Genomic DNA, 16,766 nt, shown 5'->3' on the forward strand with positions numbered 1-16,766 from the left:
TACATGGACATGACAGAGACTCAGCTGTAGTAACTGAACATTACATATACACAGCTCTGCTACATGGACATGACAGAGACTCAGCTGTAGTAACTGAACATTACACATACACAGCCTGCTACATGGACATGACAAAGACTCCGCTGTAGTAACTGAACATTACACATACACAGCTCTGCTACATGGACATGACAAAGACTCAGCTGTAGTAACTGAACATTACACATACACAGCTCTGCTACATGGACATGACAGAGACTCCGCTGTAGTAACTGAACATTACACATAAACAGCTCTGCTACATGGACATGACAAAGACTCAGCTGTAGTAACTGAACATTACACATACACAGCTCTGCTACATAGACATGACAGAGACTCAGCTGTAGTAACTGAACATTACACATACACAGCTCTGCTACATGGACATGACAGAGACTCAGCTGTAGTAACTGAACATTACACATACACAGCTCTGCTACATGGACATGACAAAGACTCAGCTGTAGTAACTGAACATTACACATACACAGCACTGCTACATGGACATGACAGAGACTCAGCTGTAGTAACTGAACATTACACATACACAGCTCTGCTACATGGACATGACAAAGACTCAGCTGTAGTAACTGAACATCACACATACACAGCTCTGCTACATGGACATGACAGAGACTCTGCTGTAGTAACTGCACATCACACATACACAGCTCTGCTACATGGACATGACAAAGACTCAGCTGTAGTAACTGAACATTACACATACACAGCTCTGCTACATGGACATGACAAAGACTCAGCTGTAGTAACTGAACATTACACATACACAGCTCTGCTACATGGACATGACAGAGACTCTGCTGTAGTAACTGAACATTACACATACACAGCTCTGCTACATGGACATGACAGAGACTCAGCTGTAGTAACTGAACATTACACATACACAGCTCTGCTGCACACACTGATACAAGTTTTCAGAGGCATATTACACATAAACAGCTTGGTTGTATGCACATACAGCTCAACTACACAGACATTACACGGATACAGCTCATCTATACAAACATTACAGGCTTACAGCTCTGCTACATACAGACTGGGATTCCACACAGCACAGCAGAGTCTCACACACAGAGCAGATAAACCTGGTCATGTGATCTCCATGATTCCTCCCACACCTGATCACATGGTCATAACATCATCACAGATCCTGTACCTTCTTCTGCAGCAAAGCCTGACTCCTCCCACAGCTGATCACATGGTCATGACATCATCACAGGTCCTGTGCCTTCACTTGCAGCAAAGCCTGACTCCTCCCACACCTGATCACATGGTCATGACATCACCACAGGTCCTCTACCTTCTCCTGCAGCACAACCTGACTCCGCCCACACCTGATCACATGGGCATGACATCATCACAGGTCCTCTACCTTCTCCTGCAGCACAGCCTTACTCCGCCCACACATGATCACATGGTCATGACATCATCATAGGTCCTGTACCTTCTCCTGCAGCACAGCCTGACTCCTCCCACACCTGATCACATGGTCATGACATCATCACAGGTCCTGTACCTTCTCCTGCAGCACAGCCTGGAGCCCGACTACTGCCTGGTGGTAGAAATTACAGCCCAGGAGGCTCCATAGTGAAGGGTTGTCAGAGGAGGACACGCCTGCCCCCAGGTAAGTGGAACACTCATCACATCCACACATATAAGGCTCCACAGCCACAGAGATACACAGCTCCATCCGCCCTTAAGGCCCTGTTCACACTGCAGTTATTTCCTTCAGTTATTGAGCCCAGACCAGCAGTGAAGCGACTCAGAGATCAGGTGTAATGGGAAGATCTGCACTTGTTCTGTGGTTTTCTCCCGCACCAGGTTTTGGCCACAATAACTGATGAAAATAACTGATCAAATAACTGAAGTGTGAACTCAGCCTAATCTACAAACTCCAGAGAACATGAAGCAGGAGGTAAAGACGCAGCTTCTGGGGCAGGACACCAGCCTAAAGATAATAACATAACATACAAATCACAAGAGGCTGGTTCTAGTATACAATGCATTTCAAGGGCGGCCTTCCTCAGGTGCAACAAAAGCCGAGAGCAGGGGGCGTTATATAGAAGACATATCCAGGAGATCTCAGAGACGTGGACTGGAGCAGGGGGCGTTATATAGAAGACATATCCAGGAGATCTCAGAGACGTGGACTGGAGCAGGGGGCGTTATATAGGAGACATATCCAGGAGATCTCAGAGACGTGGACTGGAGCAGGGGACGTTATATAGAAGACATATCCAGGAGATCTCAGAGACGTGGACTGGAGCAGGGGGCGTTATATAGAAGACATATCCAGGAGATCTCAGAGACGTGGACTGGAGGAGGGGGCGTTATATAGAAGACATATCCAGGAGAGCTCAGAGACGTGGACTGGAGGAGGGGGCGTTATATAGAAGACATATCCAGGAGATCTCAGAGATGTGGACTGGAGCAGGGGACGTTATATAGAAGACATATCCAGGAGATCTCAGAGACGTGGACTGGAGGAGGGGGCGTTATATAGAAGACATATCCAGGAGATCTCAGAGACGGGGACTGGAGCAGGGGGCGTTATATAGAAGACATGTCCAGGAGATCTCAGAGACGTGGACTGGAGGAGGGGGCGTTATATAGAAGACATATCCAGGAGATCTCAGAGACGGGGACTGGAGCAGGGGGCGTTATATAGAAGACATATCCAGGAGATCTCAGAGACGGGGACTGGAGCAGGGGGCGTTATATAGAAGACATATCCAGGAGATCTCAGAGACGTGGACTGGAGGAGGGGGCGTTATAGAGAAGACATATCCAGGAGATCTCAGAGATGTGGACTGGAGCAGGGGACGTTATAGAGAAGACATATCCAGGAGATCTCAGAGACTTGGACTGGAGGAGGGGGCGTTAGATAGAAGACATATCCAAGAGATCTCAGAGATGTGGACTGGAGCAGGGGGCATTATATAGAAGAAATATCCAGGAGATCTCAGAGACGTGGACTGGAGCAGAGGACGTTATATAGAAGACATATCTAGGAGATCTCAGAGACGTGGACTGGATCAGGGGGCGTTATATAGAAGACATATCCAGGAGACCTCAGAGACGGGGACTGGAGAAGGAGGCGTTATATAGAAGACATGTCCAGGAGATTTCAGAGACGTGGACTGGAGGAGGGGGCGTTATATAGAAGACATATCCAGGAGATCTGAGACGTGGACTGGAGCAGGGGGCGTTATATAGAAGACATATCCAGGAGATCTCAGAGACGGGGACTGGAGAAGGAGGCGTTTTATAGAAGACATGTCCAGGAGATCTCAGAGACGTGGACTGGAGGAGGGGGCGTTATATAGTGACATATATCCAGGAGATCTCAGAGACATGGACTGGAGGAGGGGGCGTTATATAGAAGACATATCCAGGAGATCTGAGACGTGGACTGGAGCAGGGGGCGTTATATAGAAGACATATCCAGGAGATCTCAGAGACGTGGACTGGAGCAGGGGACGTTATATAGAAGCCATATCCAGGAGATCTCAGAGACGTGGACTGGAGGAGGGGGCGTTGTATAGAAGACATATCCCGGAGATCTAAGAGACGTGGACTGGAGGAGGGGGCGTTATATAGAAGACATAACCAGGAGATCTCAGAGACGTGGACTGGAGGAGGGGGCGTTGTATAGAAGACATATCCCGGAGATCTAAGAGACGTGGACTGGAGGAGGGGGTGTTATATAGAAGACATATCCTGGAGTTCTCAGAGACGTGGACTGGAGCAGGGGGTGTTATATAGAGGACATATCCAGGAGATCTCAGAGACGTGGACTGGAGCCGGGGACTGGAACGCCCAAAACATAAGAATTCATCCTTTTCTAACAATCACTAAAAACATGACTGGATAAAATGAGTGGCCCTACAAGAAGAGGATCACACCCCCAAGGATATATAAATACAGGACACGGGGCTGAAGTTGGTTTCTTATTCAGAAGTTGCAGTGAGCGTCCCGAGGGGAAATCGGATGAAAGCGGCATTAAAATACAAAAGACGGGCAAAAAAATGGGGAGAAAAGTGTGATTTAAAGACTGAAATGGATTCGGGCACTGATCTGACACTGGTGACATACAGAGGGTGGTGCCCGCACCATATACAGGGGAGTTCAGCTCAAAAAGGTTCTGGGCACAAGAACTGGCAGCAAAGTGGACAGACAGACTCTGTCACTGATCTCAATAAGTAACTGGTGTTTTTAAAGGGTTAAATGAATTTGGGCTGAACTGAAATGTATATGATGTGGGGCATCGCCCTCTGTGTGTTGTCAGTGTGAGATCAGTGGCCGGATTCATTTAACACTGCGGATGTCACTGTTATGGTGGGGGGCGCTGTGAATGACACTGTTATGGTGGGGGGCGCTGTGAATGACACTGTTATGGTGGGGGGCGCTGTGGATGACACTGTTATGGTGGGGGGCGCTGTGAATGACACTGTTATGGTGGGGGGCGCTGTGAATGACACTGTTATGGGGGCGGGCGCTGTGAATGACACTGTTATGGGGGCGGGCGCTGTGGATGACACTGTTATGGTGGGGGGCGCTGTGGATGACACTGTTATGGTGGGGGGCGCTGTGGATGACACTGTTATGGTGGGGGGCGCTGTGGATGACACTGTTATGGTGGGGGGCGCTGTGGATGACACTGTTATGGTGGGGGGCGCTGTGGATGACACTGTTATGGTGGGGGGCGCTGTGGATGACACTGTTATGGTGGGGGGCGCTGTGGATGACACTGTTATGGTGGGGGGCGCTGTGGATGACACTGTTATGGTGGGGGGCGCTGTGGATGACACTGTTATGGTGGGGGGCGCTGTGGATGACACTGTTATGGTGGGGGGCGCTGTGGATGACACTGTTATGGTGGGGGGCGCTGTGGATGACACTGTTATGGTGGGGGGCGCTGTGGATGACACTGTTATGGTGGGGGGCGCTGTGGATGACACTGTTATGGTGGGGGGCGCTGTGGATGACACTGTTATGGTGGGGGGCGCTGTGGATGACACTGTTATGGTGGGGGGCGCTGTGGATGACACTGTTATGGTGGGGGGCGCTGTGGATGACACTGTTATGGTGGGGGGCGCTGTGGATGACACTGTTATGGTGGGGGGCGCTGTGGATGACACTGTTATGGTGGGGGGCGCTGTGGATGACACTGTTATGGTGGGGGGCGCTGTGGATGACACTGTTATGGTGGGGGGCGCTGTGGATGACACTGTTATGGTGGGGGGCGCTGTGGATGACACTGTTATGGTGGGGGGCGCTGTGGATGACACTGTTATGGTGGGGGGCGCTGTGGATGACACTGTTATGGTGGGGGACGCTGTGGATGACACTGTTATGGTGGGGGGCGCTGTGGATGACACTGTTATGGTGGGGGGCGCTGTGGATGACACTGTTATGGTGGGGGGCGCTGTGGATGACACTGTTATGGTGGGGGGCGCTGTGGATGACACTGTTATGGTGGGGGGCGCTGTGGATGACACTGTTATGGTGGGGGGCGCTGTGGATGACACTGTTATGGTGGGGGGCGCTGTGGATGACACTGTTATGGTGGGGGACGCTGTGGATGACACTGTTATGGTGGGGGGCGCTGTGGATGACACTGTTATGGTGGGGGGCGCTGTGGATGACACTGTTATGGTGGGGGGCGCTGTGGATGACACTGTTATTGGGGGGGGGCGCTGTGGATGACACTGTTATGGGGGCCGCTGTGAAGTCGGTAATTCTGCTCGTAGATGATAAATATGATATAACGGCTCCAGAAAGATACAAATAAATAGAGAATTACTAATAACGGAGAAGAAGTGCGCCTGGTCTCCAGTGTGAGGCGCTGACGAGACAGAAATCATAGAACGGCGAAAGGAAATTCACAAATAAAGTGACTGAAATAAACAATAGTAAAATCACCAACCGATATTAATTTATTTATTATACACACTTATATAGCGCTACTAATTCCGCAGCGCTTTACAGACATTATCATCCAACTGTCCCCAATGGGACTCACAATCTCAGATATGATATCAGTATGGGATGTGTCCTCCCCGACGCACGTTTCAGCTGCTGCCTTCATCTTGGGGTTGGCGCTGCTGTGTGTGAGAAGCCTTTTATATCCGTGTATAATATAATACTCACCACTTATTTATGTGGCGCATGCGCGTACAGGAAGGAAGGAAACCCTGTCCCCGGCACTAAGAGGACACGCAGGGGGAAATGGGACAGAAAGCGGTGGTCTCGTGCTCACCACGCCAGCACAGGGGAGAAGGAGCCAAGCAGAGTGCAGCGCATGCGCACATGAGGAGGAGTATTAATGCTCCATATTGGAGAAGGGCAGAATGACCCGGGCAAACCGCCATCTTTATTATGTGTGATGGTGAAATGACAGACAAACTGCGGTTAGATTTCCCTGCAGAAATTCTTTAGAAAATTCACAGTTTTCAGAATGTTAATTTCTCTGCTTTTCCAGCAGATAGTGATACCTCGTAAACCAGTTATTACTTTACATCCCCCACATGTCTGCTTTATGTTCCTCATTCTGTAAGTGTCACTTTATGTTTTTAGAACAGGCTTAGAAGTTTAGAAATAATTATTATAATTTTTACGGAAACTTCACAAACCTATTTTTTAAAGCTGTTCTCCGGGCTTTTAATATTGATGACCTATCCTCAAGATAGGTCATCGGTATCGGATTGGCGGGGATTCAGCATCCGGCACCCCCACAGGTCAGCTGTATGAGGAGAAGGCGCGCTGTCTCCTGTCCTGCTCGCCGCTGTCATGTCTATGGCAAGCTGGAAGAGAGACGGGAGACGGCAGGCGCGCACAGCGTGTACCTTCTCTTCATACAGCTGATCGGCTGGGGGAGCCAGGTGTCGGACCCCTCCCCGATCTGATATTGATGACCTCCGCTCACCTATGATCTCGATGTGCTGCTGGACCCTATAGTTCTCTCGTGTGCCGGCACACTTACTTGCGTGTGTGTAGTAGGGATACAGGAACGCCGACTTCTGCTGTTTCAGTGTCCGGAATGGTATAAAGGATACGTTTATTCCTCTCAATAGGTTGGTGCCGCAATTACACTCGATGGATTAATACAGCAGTTACACCAGACGCATTTCCAAATTGTACGTTTTGTTCTTCAGTGGTTGCAATAGTATAAAAATGAGGGACCGATCGCTCCTTATCCGGAGCTGTGCTGATATCAGAACCTGGGCCGGACCGGGTCAGGCTGTTCTTGTAGTATTCTAGTCATTCACAATGCACACCCTGCCGTTTCTTCAGTTGTTCTATATACCAACAAATGAAACGTACAAATGATCTAGATCAGTGATGCCCAACCTACGGCCCGCGCAGTGACCTGGCTTTATCAGTGCACTAGCGCAGGACACGCTCCGAACGGCACAGGCAGCAAAGCGATGCTGCCTGTGCCTGCAATCTCCCCGCCCAGCGCCGCCTCCTAGCAAATTAATTCACTGGACTTGCCTCTGTGAAATTGAAGAGAAGTGCCGTAATCTCGCACAGGCGCACTGGCAGAGGCATAGACATATCCACGTCTCTGAGATCTCCTGGATATGTCTTCTATATAACGCCCCCTGCTCCAGTCCACGTCTCTGAGATCTCCTGGATATGTCTTCTCTATAACGCCCCCTCCTCCAGTCCACGTCTCTGAGATCTCCTGGATATGTCTTCTATATAACGCCCCCTGCTCCAGTCCACGTCTCTGAGATCTCCTGGATATGTCTTCTATATAACGCCCCCTGCTCCAGTCCACGTCTCTGAGATCTCCTGGATATGTCTTCTATATAACGCCCCCTCCTCCAGTCCACGTCTCTGAGATCTCCTGGATATGTCTTCTATATAACGCTCCAGTCCACGTCTCTCAGATCTCCTGGATATGTCTTCTTCACAGCACTTGCCTCTGTGAAATTGAAGAGAAGCGCCGTAATCTCGCACAGGCGCACTGGCAGAGGCATAGACATATCCACGTCTCTGAGATCTCCTGGATATGTCTTCTATATAACGCCCCCTGCTCCAGTCCACGTCTCTGAGATCTCCTGGATATGTCTTCTATATAACGCCCCCTCTTCCAGTCCACGTCTCTGAGATCTCCTGGATATGTCTTCTATATAACGCCCCCTCCTCCAGTCCACGTCTCTGAGATCTCCTGGATATGTCTTCTATATAACGCCCCCTGCTCCAGTCCACGTCTCTGAGATCTCCTGGATATGTCTTCTATATAACGCCCCCTCCTCCAGTCCACGTCTCTGAGATCTCCTGGATATGTCTTCTATATAACGCTGTCATGGAACCATGAACCAGACGTACAACAAGAGATGGGTGGAAATAAGAAGGCTTTATTGAAAATCAAGCCGTAGCTAACGTCCAAACGGATGGCTAAACCGAAGCAGGGTCTTGCGTAGACGGAGGTCAGGAACCAGGAGGGTAGTCAGACGAAGCCAGGATCAGGAACCAACGGGGTAGTCAGACGAAGCCTGGATCAGGAACCAACGGGGTAGTCAGACGAAGCCAGGATCAGGAACCAACGGGGTAGTCAGACGAAGCCTGGATCAGGAACCAACGGGGTAGTCAGACGAAGCCTGGATCAGGAACCAACGGGGTAGTCAGACGAAGCCTGGATCAGGAACCAACGGGGTAGTCAGACGAAGCCTGGATCAGGAACCAACGGGGTATTCAGACGAAGCCAGGATCAGGAACCAACGGGGTAGTCAGACGAGGCCAGCATCAGGAACCAGAAGCAGCAGCAGTCTTTGAAGCATGTGCACACAGGAGGACCAAGCAAGGAACTGAAGCCACAGACCTTCTATATATATATGAGCTAGGCATCCGGCTCCTCCCAGTGGGAAGGAGGAGCCGCAGGGTGGGAGGCTACAAGAAACCCAGAAACCAAGATGGCCGCCAGCACATGTCAAACGAAGGAGAACAGTGAGAAGGTAAGACCATGACAGTACCTCCCCCTCAAGGGCCCCTCCTCCGCGGAGTAAGGAACGGTTTCAGAGGGAAGCGTGCGTGGAAGGCTCGGAGCAACGCAGGAGCATGGACATCTGCGGAGGGAACCCAGGAACGCTCCTCTGGACCATAACCACGCCAATGGACCAAAAACTGCAACCGACCGCGGACCAGGCGTGAGTCCAGGATATTGCTCACTTCATATTCCTCACGATTGCCCACTTGGACCGGACGGGGCCGAGGAACCGAGGAAGTGAAACGATTACACACCAATGGCTTCAACAGGGAGACATGAAACACGTTGGAGATCCGCATGCCAGGAGGAAGCGCAAGGGCATAGGCTACCGGGTTTACCCTGTGAAGCACTCGGAAGGGACCAACAAAGCGAGGCGCCAGCTTGGGAGTGGGCACTCGAAGGTTGAGGTTGCGGGTGGACAACCATACACGGTCTCCGACCTGGTAGGAAGGAGCGGGCGCTCGTCTGCGATCAGCCTGGAGTCTCTGGCGTTGCGCAGAGACCTCAAGGGACCTCTGGATCTGTACCCAAGAAGTACGTAGGACGGAAAGGTGATCCTCCACAGCCGGAGTATCCTGGGGAGAGAATACCTCCGGTAACACGGCAGGTTGGAACCCATAATTGGCCATGAAGGGAGACGTCCCAGAGGAAGAGTTCACCGCCGTGTTCCTGGCAAACTCAGCCCAAGGCAGGAGGTCAACCCAATTGTCTTGGTGATCGGAGACATAGCAACGAAGGAATTGCTCCAAGGCCTGATTGGATCGTTCTGCGGCCCCATTGGACTGAGGGTGGTAGGCCGAGGAGAAAGAGAGATGAATCCCCAACTGGGAGCAAAAGGCGCGCCAGAACCTGGACACAAACTGACTCCCCCGATCCGACACAATCTCCTTGGGCAAACCGTGCAACCGGAAGACCTCCCTGGCAAAAATCGAGGCCAACTCTTGTGCAGAGGGTAACTTCTTGAGAGGAACACAGTGGCACATTTTGGAAAACCGATCCACAATCATGAGAATGACCGTATGGCCTCGGGATGCAGGGAGGTCCACAATGAAATCCATCCCCAGGTGTGACCATGGACGCTCCCCGGTGGCTATGGGTTGCAAAAGGCCCAACGGAAGGTGCCGAGGGGACTTACTCTGGGCACAAACGGAGCATGCCGCTACATATGCGGCGATGTCGGAACGTAGAGAAGGCCACCAGAACAGACGTGAAACCGCCCAGGACAGCTGATTCTTTCCAGGGTGCCCCGCGGCCTTGGAGTTATGGTAGGTTCGCAACAACCGAGTGCGCAACTCCTCAGGCACAAAACATCTGCCGTTGGGTCTCCCAGAGGGAGCACCAGATTGAGCCGCCAAAATCTGCTCACCCAGAGGAGAGGTCAGGCTGGTGCGAATAGCGACCAGGATCTGATTCGGGGGTATGACCGTAGTCGGAATCGACTCCTCCCCGGACAGCTCGGAGTACTGCCGTGATAAGGCATCCGCTCTGATGTTCTTGGAGCCGGGTAGGTAGGAGACCACGTAATTAAAACGTGACAAGAACAGGGCCCATCTGGCCTGATGTGGTGTCAATCTCTTGGCCTCAGAGAGGTAGGTCAGATTCTTGTGGTCCGTCAGGATGAGAACCGGAACCACCGAGCCCTCGAGCAAGTGCCTCCATTCTTTAAGGGCCTGCACGATGGCCAATAACTCCCTGTCACCAATCTGATAGTTGCACTCCGCGGAAGACAGTTTCCGGGAGTAAAACCCACAAGGAAGCAGAGGACCCACTGGTGTTCTACGCTGAGACAGGAGGGCGCCTACTCCCGTCTCAGACGCGTCCACCTCGAGGACAAAAGGCAACCCAGGGTTGGGATGCGACAGAATCGGAGCCGACACAAAGGCGGACTTTAGAGCCTCAAAAGCTCGGATGGCCTCGAGCGGCCAGGCCTGAGGATTACTGCCCTTCCTGGTCAAATCCGTGAGAGGCTTGGCTAGCATGGAAAAGTCCCTGATGAACTTCCGATAATAATTGGCGAAGCCCAAAAAGCGCTGCAGGGCACGAAGCCCACTGGGCTGGGGCCACTGTAAGACAGCCGAAACCTTCTCAGGATCCATGGAGAACCCCTCAGCGGAAATGATGTAACCTAAGAAGGTTACCTGGGATCGGTGAAATTCGCATTTCTCAAGCTTACCGAACAGCTTGTTCTCTCGTAAGCGTTGCAACACTCGTCTGACATCCAGAATGTGGGCCTCCATGGATGCAGAATATACCAAGATGTCATCCAAATAGACCACCACACACTGCTGCAACAGGTCACGGAAAACATCGTTGATGAATTCCTGGAAGACTGCGGGCGCATTGCACAACCCAAAGGGCATAACCAAGGATTCATAATGACCGGTCCTGGTGTTAAACGCGGTCTTCCACTCATCGCCCGCCTTGATCCTTACCAGGTTATATGCCGCCCTCAGGTCGAGTTTGGTAAAGACCGTGGCCCCTTTGAGGCGATCGAACAGCTCGGAAATCAAGGGTATCGGGTAAGCGTTCTTGATCGTGATGCGATTGAGACCCCTGTAGTCGATGCAAGGCCTCAACTCACCGCCCTTCTTTTTCACAAAGAAAAATCCAGCCCCTGCCGGGGACGAGGATTTGCGAATGTGTCCGCGTGAAAGCGCCTCCCTCACGTACTCCTCCATGGCCTCATTCTCCGCTACCGACAGTGGATAGACTTTGCCACGAGGAGGAACGGCACCAGATTGTAACTCTATGGCACAATCGTATGGGCGGTGCGGAGGTAGGGCAACCGCACGCACCTTATCGAATACATCCCGGTACTCCTCGTATTCAGGAGGCAACAGAGAGTCCGAGGAAGTACACAGCAACTTGACAGGCCCATGGATGCAACTAGCCCCACACTGCGGTGACCACGAGAGGATCTTGGCCGATCTCCAATCGAAAGTCGGATTATGCTTCTGGAGCCAGGGGTACCCCAAGACCACCGAGTAGTGTGGAGACGAAATAACCTGGAGACAGACCGACTCTCTGTGAACGGCACCAATGGCCATCCCCACTGGAAGGGTCTCCTGAGTCACGTGTGGCGGCAGAAGGGGTCTGCCGTCTATCGCCTCAAGAGCCAGTGGGGAACCTCGAGGCTGCAGAGGAATGGAATTGGCGGCAGCGAACACACTATCAATGAACAAACCACCAGCACCAGAGTCCACCAACGCCTGGGTCGTCACCGAGCCCCCGACCCAGGAGAGGACAACAGTAATCAGTGGTTTGTCAACACGGGAAACCGGGGACGAGGAGACTCCACCCAAGATCTGCCCCCGACAGGATCTCAGGTGCGAGCGTTTCCCGGACGGTTCGGGCATGCCAACCGAAAATGCCCACCGAGACCACAGTACATGCATCGGCCCTCGCGTCTCCGGAGTACCCTCTCCCCCTCGGACAGGCGAGCAAACCCCAGCTGCATGGGTTCACCCCCAGACCAGTCATCCCCAGGAGGCGTGGGAGGAGAGGGAGGCACGGGTGGGACAGCAAACGTAGGCGCCAATCTGTTAGAAGGCCTCCGCAGGCTCTCCTTAAAGGAAGGTCTCTCCCTGAGTCTGGTGTCAATCAAAATCAGGAAAGAAATAAGGGACTCGAGCTCCACTGGTAGGTCCTTGGCTGCAACCTCATCCTTCAAGGCATCCGAGAGACCATGAGAGAAAGCAGCGACCAGAGCCTCATTATTCCAGCCCACCTCTGCTGCCAGGGTACGAAACTCAATGGCGTATTCAGCTACGGATCGTGAACCCTGTAAATGGCCACCTGGTTAAGGAAACCTCGGCACTGAGTTGGCTCTCCCCCAAAGCGCTGTGGAAGGGGGGCAGAACCGGTCATACCCCGAAACACCGCAGGCGCAGCAACAGGTGTCGGGGTAGACTCTGGCGCAACAACCGGAGCGGCAGTAGGAGCGGGCCCAGGAGCGACAACCGACCCATCGGCAACGGAAGCTAAATGAGCCGTGCGTTCAAGCAGGGTTTGTAACGCCACAGCGAACCGACCCAACAGGTGATCCTGCTGATCAAGTCTGGCAACCAGCGTAGGTAGCGAGGATGGCCCTGTACCGTCAGAATTCATGGCTTGGTCCTAATGTCATGGAACCATGAACCAGACGTACAACAAGAGATGGGTGGAAATAAGAAGGCTTTATTGAAAATCAAGCCGTAGCTAACGTCCAAACGGATGGCTAAACCGAAGCAGGGTCTTGCGTAGACGGAGGTCAGGAACCAGGAGGGTAGTCAGACGAAGCCAGGATCAGGAACCAACGGGGTAGTCAGACGAAGCCTGGATCAGGAACCAACGGGGTAGTCAGACGAAGCCTGGATCAGGAACCAACGGGGTAGTCAGACGAAGCCTGGATCAGGAACCAACGGGGTAGTCAGACGAAGCCTGGATCAGGAACCAACGGGGTAGTCAGACGAAGCCTGGATCAGGAACCAACGGGGTAGTCAGACGAAGCCAGGATCAGGAACCAACGGGGTAGTCAGACGAGGCCAGGATCAGGAACCAGAAGCAGCAGCAGTCTTTGAAGCATGTGCACACAGGAGGACCAAGCAAGGAACTGAAGCCACAGACCTTCTATATATATGAGCTAGGCATCCAGCTCCTCCCAGTGGGAAGGAGGAGCCGCAGGGTGGGAGGCTACAAGAAACCCAGAAACCAAGATGGCCGCCAGCACATGTCAAACGAAGGAGAACAGTGAGAAGGTAAGACCATGACAAACGCCCCCTGCTCCAGTCCACGTCTCTGAGATCTCCTGGATATGTCTTCTATATAACGCCCCCTCCTCCAGTCCACGTCTCTGAGATCTCCTGGATATGTCTTCTATATAACGCCCCCTCCTCCAGTCCACGTCTCTGAGATCTCCTGGATATGTCTTCTATATAACTCCCCCTGCTCCAGTCCACGTCTCTGAGATCTCCTGGATATGTCTTCTATATAACGCTCCAGTCCACGTCTCTGAGATCTCCTGGATATGTCTTCTTCACAGCACTTGCCTCTGTGAAATTGAAGAGAAGCGCCGTAATCTCGCACAGGCGCACTGGCAGAGGCATCGAAGTGCGCATGCACCGTCTTCCTGGCCTCTGCCAGTGCGCCTGTGCGAGATTACGGGGCTTCTCTTCAATTTCACAGAGGCAAGTGCAGTGAATAAATTAGCTAGGAAGCGGCTCTGGGTGGGGGGATATCTGTGGACGGCACTGAAGGGGGGGGGGATATCTGTGGACGGCACTGAAGGGGGGGGGATATCTGTGGACGGCACTGAAGGGGGGGGGGGATATCTGTGGACGGCACTGAAGGGGGGGGGGGATATCTGTGGACGGCACTGAAGGGGGGGGGGATATCTGTGGACGGCACTGAAGGGGGGGGGGATATCTGTGGACGGCACTGAAGGGGGGGGGATATCTGTGGACGGCACTGAAGGGGGGGGGATATCTGTGGACGGCACTGAAGGGGGGGGGGATATCTGTGGACGGCACTGAAGGGGGGGGGGATATCTGTGGACGGCACTGAAGGGGGAGGGATATCTGTGGACGGCACTGAAGGGGGAGGGATATCTGTGGACGGCACTGAAGGGGGATCTAGGTAGGACTGAGGGGATGTTGGGGTGTGAGGTCCTGGAGGGGTGTTTGGGTGGTAGCTCTGGAAGGGGTGGGAGGTCCGATAGGTATGTGGGGGTGGGAGATCCGGGAGGGGGGGCCCATAATTTTTTTTAGCTACGCCCCTGATTGTTAAGATTGGGTGGGCACTAGAGAGATAGAGTGCCCTGCTGTAGGAGAAGCCGGCGGGAGATGAAAGGAGGAGGGGCCAGCTCCTGGTGGTGTTGGACACACGGCGCAAACATGACGGTGGAGGATCTGACTGAAGCCTAAAGACCAGACATCAAGGTAGACCTGCAGAAGAAGGTGACAGCACAGTATGTGATGTATACATGTGTGTAATCATCACATGCTGCACTACATACATTACACACATGTATACATCACATGCCCTCTTCACAGACGTAATGCTCACACATGCCCCCTCACAGTAGTTATGCCCAGATATGTGCCCCCTCACAGTAGTTATGCCCTGATATGTGCCCCCTCACAGTAGTTATGCCCTGATATGTGCCCCCTCACAGTAGTTATGCCCTGATATGTGCCCCCTCACAGTAGTTATGCCCTGATATGTGCCCTTCTCACAGTAGTTATGCCCTGATATGTGCCCTTCTCACAGTAGTTATGCCCAGATATGTGCCCTTCTCACAGTAGTTATGCCCAGATATGTGCCCTTCTCACAGTAGTTATGCCCAGATATGTGCCCTTCTCACAGTAGTTATGCCCAGATATGTGCCCTTCTCACAGTAGTTATGCCCAGATATGTGCCCTTCTCACAGTAGTTATGCCCAGATATGTGCCCTTCTCACAGTAGTTATGCCCAGATATGTGCCCTTCTCACAGTAGTTATGCCCAGATATGTGCCCCCTCACAGTAGTTATGCCAGATATGTGCCCTCTTCACAGTAGTAATGCTCACACCTGCCCCCTCACAGCGTTTGCATTTCTTTCTGGCAAAGCTACCTGGTTCCGGCCCGCAAAATTTATACCAAGTCTAGTGCGGCCCTCAGACGAAAAATGGTTGGGCACCACTGATCTAGATTTATAAAATCCAATATATAGAAAATACTAAACATCCAAGTTGATCAACAAGTCATAAAACTGGGAGTAAAAAAAAATATAGAATAAAATAGACACATGTAGTGTAAAAGGGCTAATGTGGTCTTCATTCCGGGGTGTTAGTTCGCTCTGCAGGTCTGTCTGCATTTTATTCTATATTTTGTTTTATTCCCAGTTTTATGACTTGTTGATCAACTTATGTTTTGTATATTCTATAGATTGGACATATCATGAAACTGCCTTGACCTCACACACGTTTCGATCCATATAAAAAGAGAGAACACAACATCTACACTTTATTATCTCCCCCGATGTCTCCTCTTATCTCCAGTTATTGTATTTTACATGAGATTTTGTAGGATTTTCCATCGTCTCATCTTCTCTCCATTCAGGTTCCTACAATATAGGATCCGTTCAGTGGAGATCTTCTATATAAGATCCTTCTCCTGATTGACCCGACAAGAATGGACAAGGACAAGATGGTGGAGAGAATAATAAATCTCACCCTAGAGATCCTCTTCCGGCTTACTGGAGAGGTGAGAGATTCTGATGATGTCACATTACATCATCTTCTCTATGTTACTAACAGATGGACATGACTGGAGAGGTGAGGGACTCTGGAGATGTATGGAGTGATAGTTATTACTGTGTCTCTCCATAACCAGGACTACACAGTAGTGAAGAAGACCTCTAGTGAGCGCTGTCAGGACCCTGTGTCTGAAGGATGGGGAAGAACCCTGAGCCCAATCATGGAGCCTCCACCTCACCCCCTGATACATGAGGAAATCAATAGAGAGAAGATCCTAGAACTCACCAACAAGATGATTGAGCTGCTGACTGGAGAGGTGACACTGCTGGGAATGCTGGGACATTATACAGGAACGCTATGAAGGGGTCTGGGTGATGACTGTATCATTGTGTTGTCAGGTTCCTATAAGGTGTCAGGATGTCACCGTCTATTTCTCCATGGAGGAGTGGGAGTATTTAGAAGGACACAAAGATCTGTACAAGGACGTC

At 51.7% G+C, this 16,766-nt stretch overlaps 1 long non-coding RNA gene across 1 annotated transcript; it reads left to right on the top strand.

Moving 5' to 3' along the window:
* The first annotated feature begins 1,555 nt into the window (after positions 1–1,555).
* Positions 1,556–16,455, top strand: LOC122940501. Its single transcript, XR_006390325.1, has 3 exons — positions 1,556–1,690; positions 16,142–16,285; positions 16,415–16,455. It is a non-coding gene; the product is annotated as an uncharacterized LOC122940501 (long non-coding RNA).
* Positions 16,456–16,766: the final 311 nt, after the last annotated feature.

This window comes from Bufo gargarizans, chromosome 6, assembly GCF_014858855.1.
Source record: "Bufo gargarizans isolate SCDJY-AF-19 chromosome 6, ASM1485885v1, whole genome shotgun sequence".
NCBI lineage: Eukaryota > Metazoa > Chordata > Amphibia > Anura > Bufonidae > Bufo > Bufo gargarizans.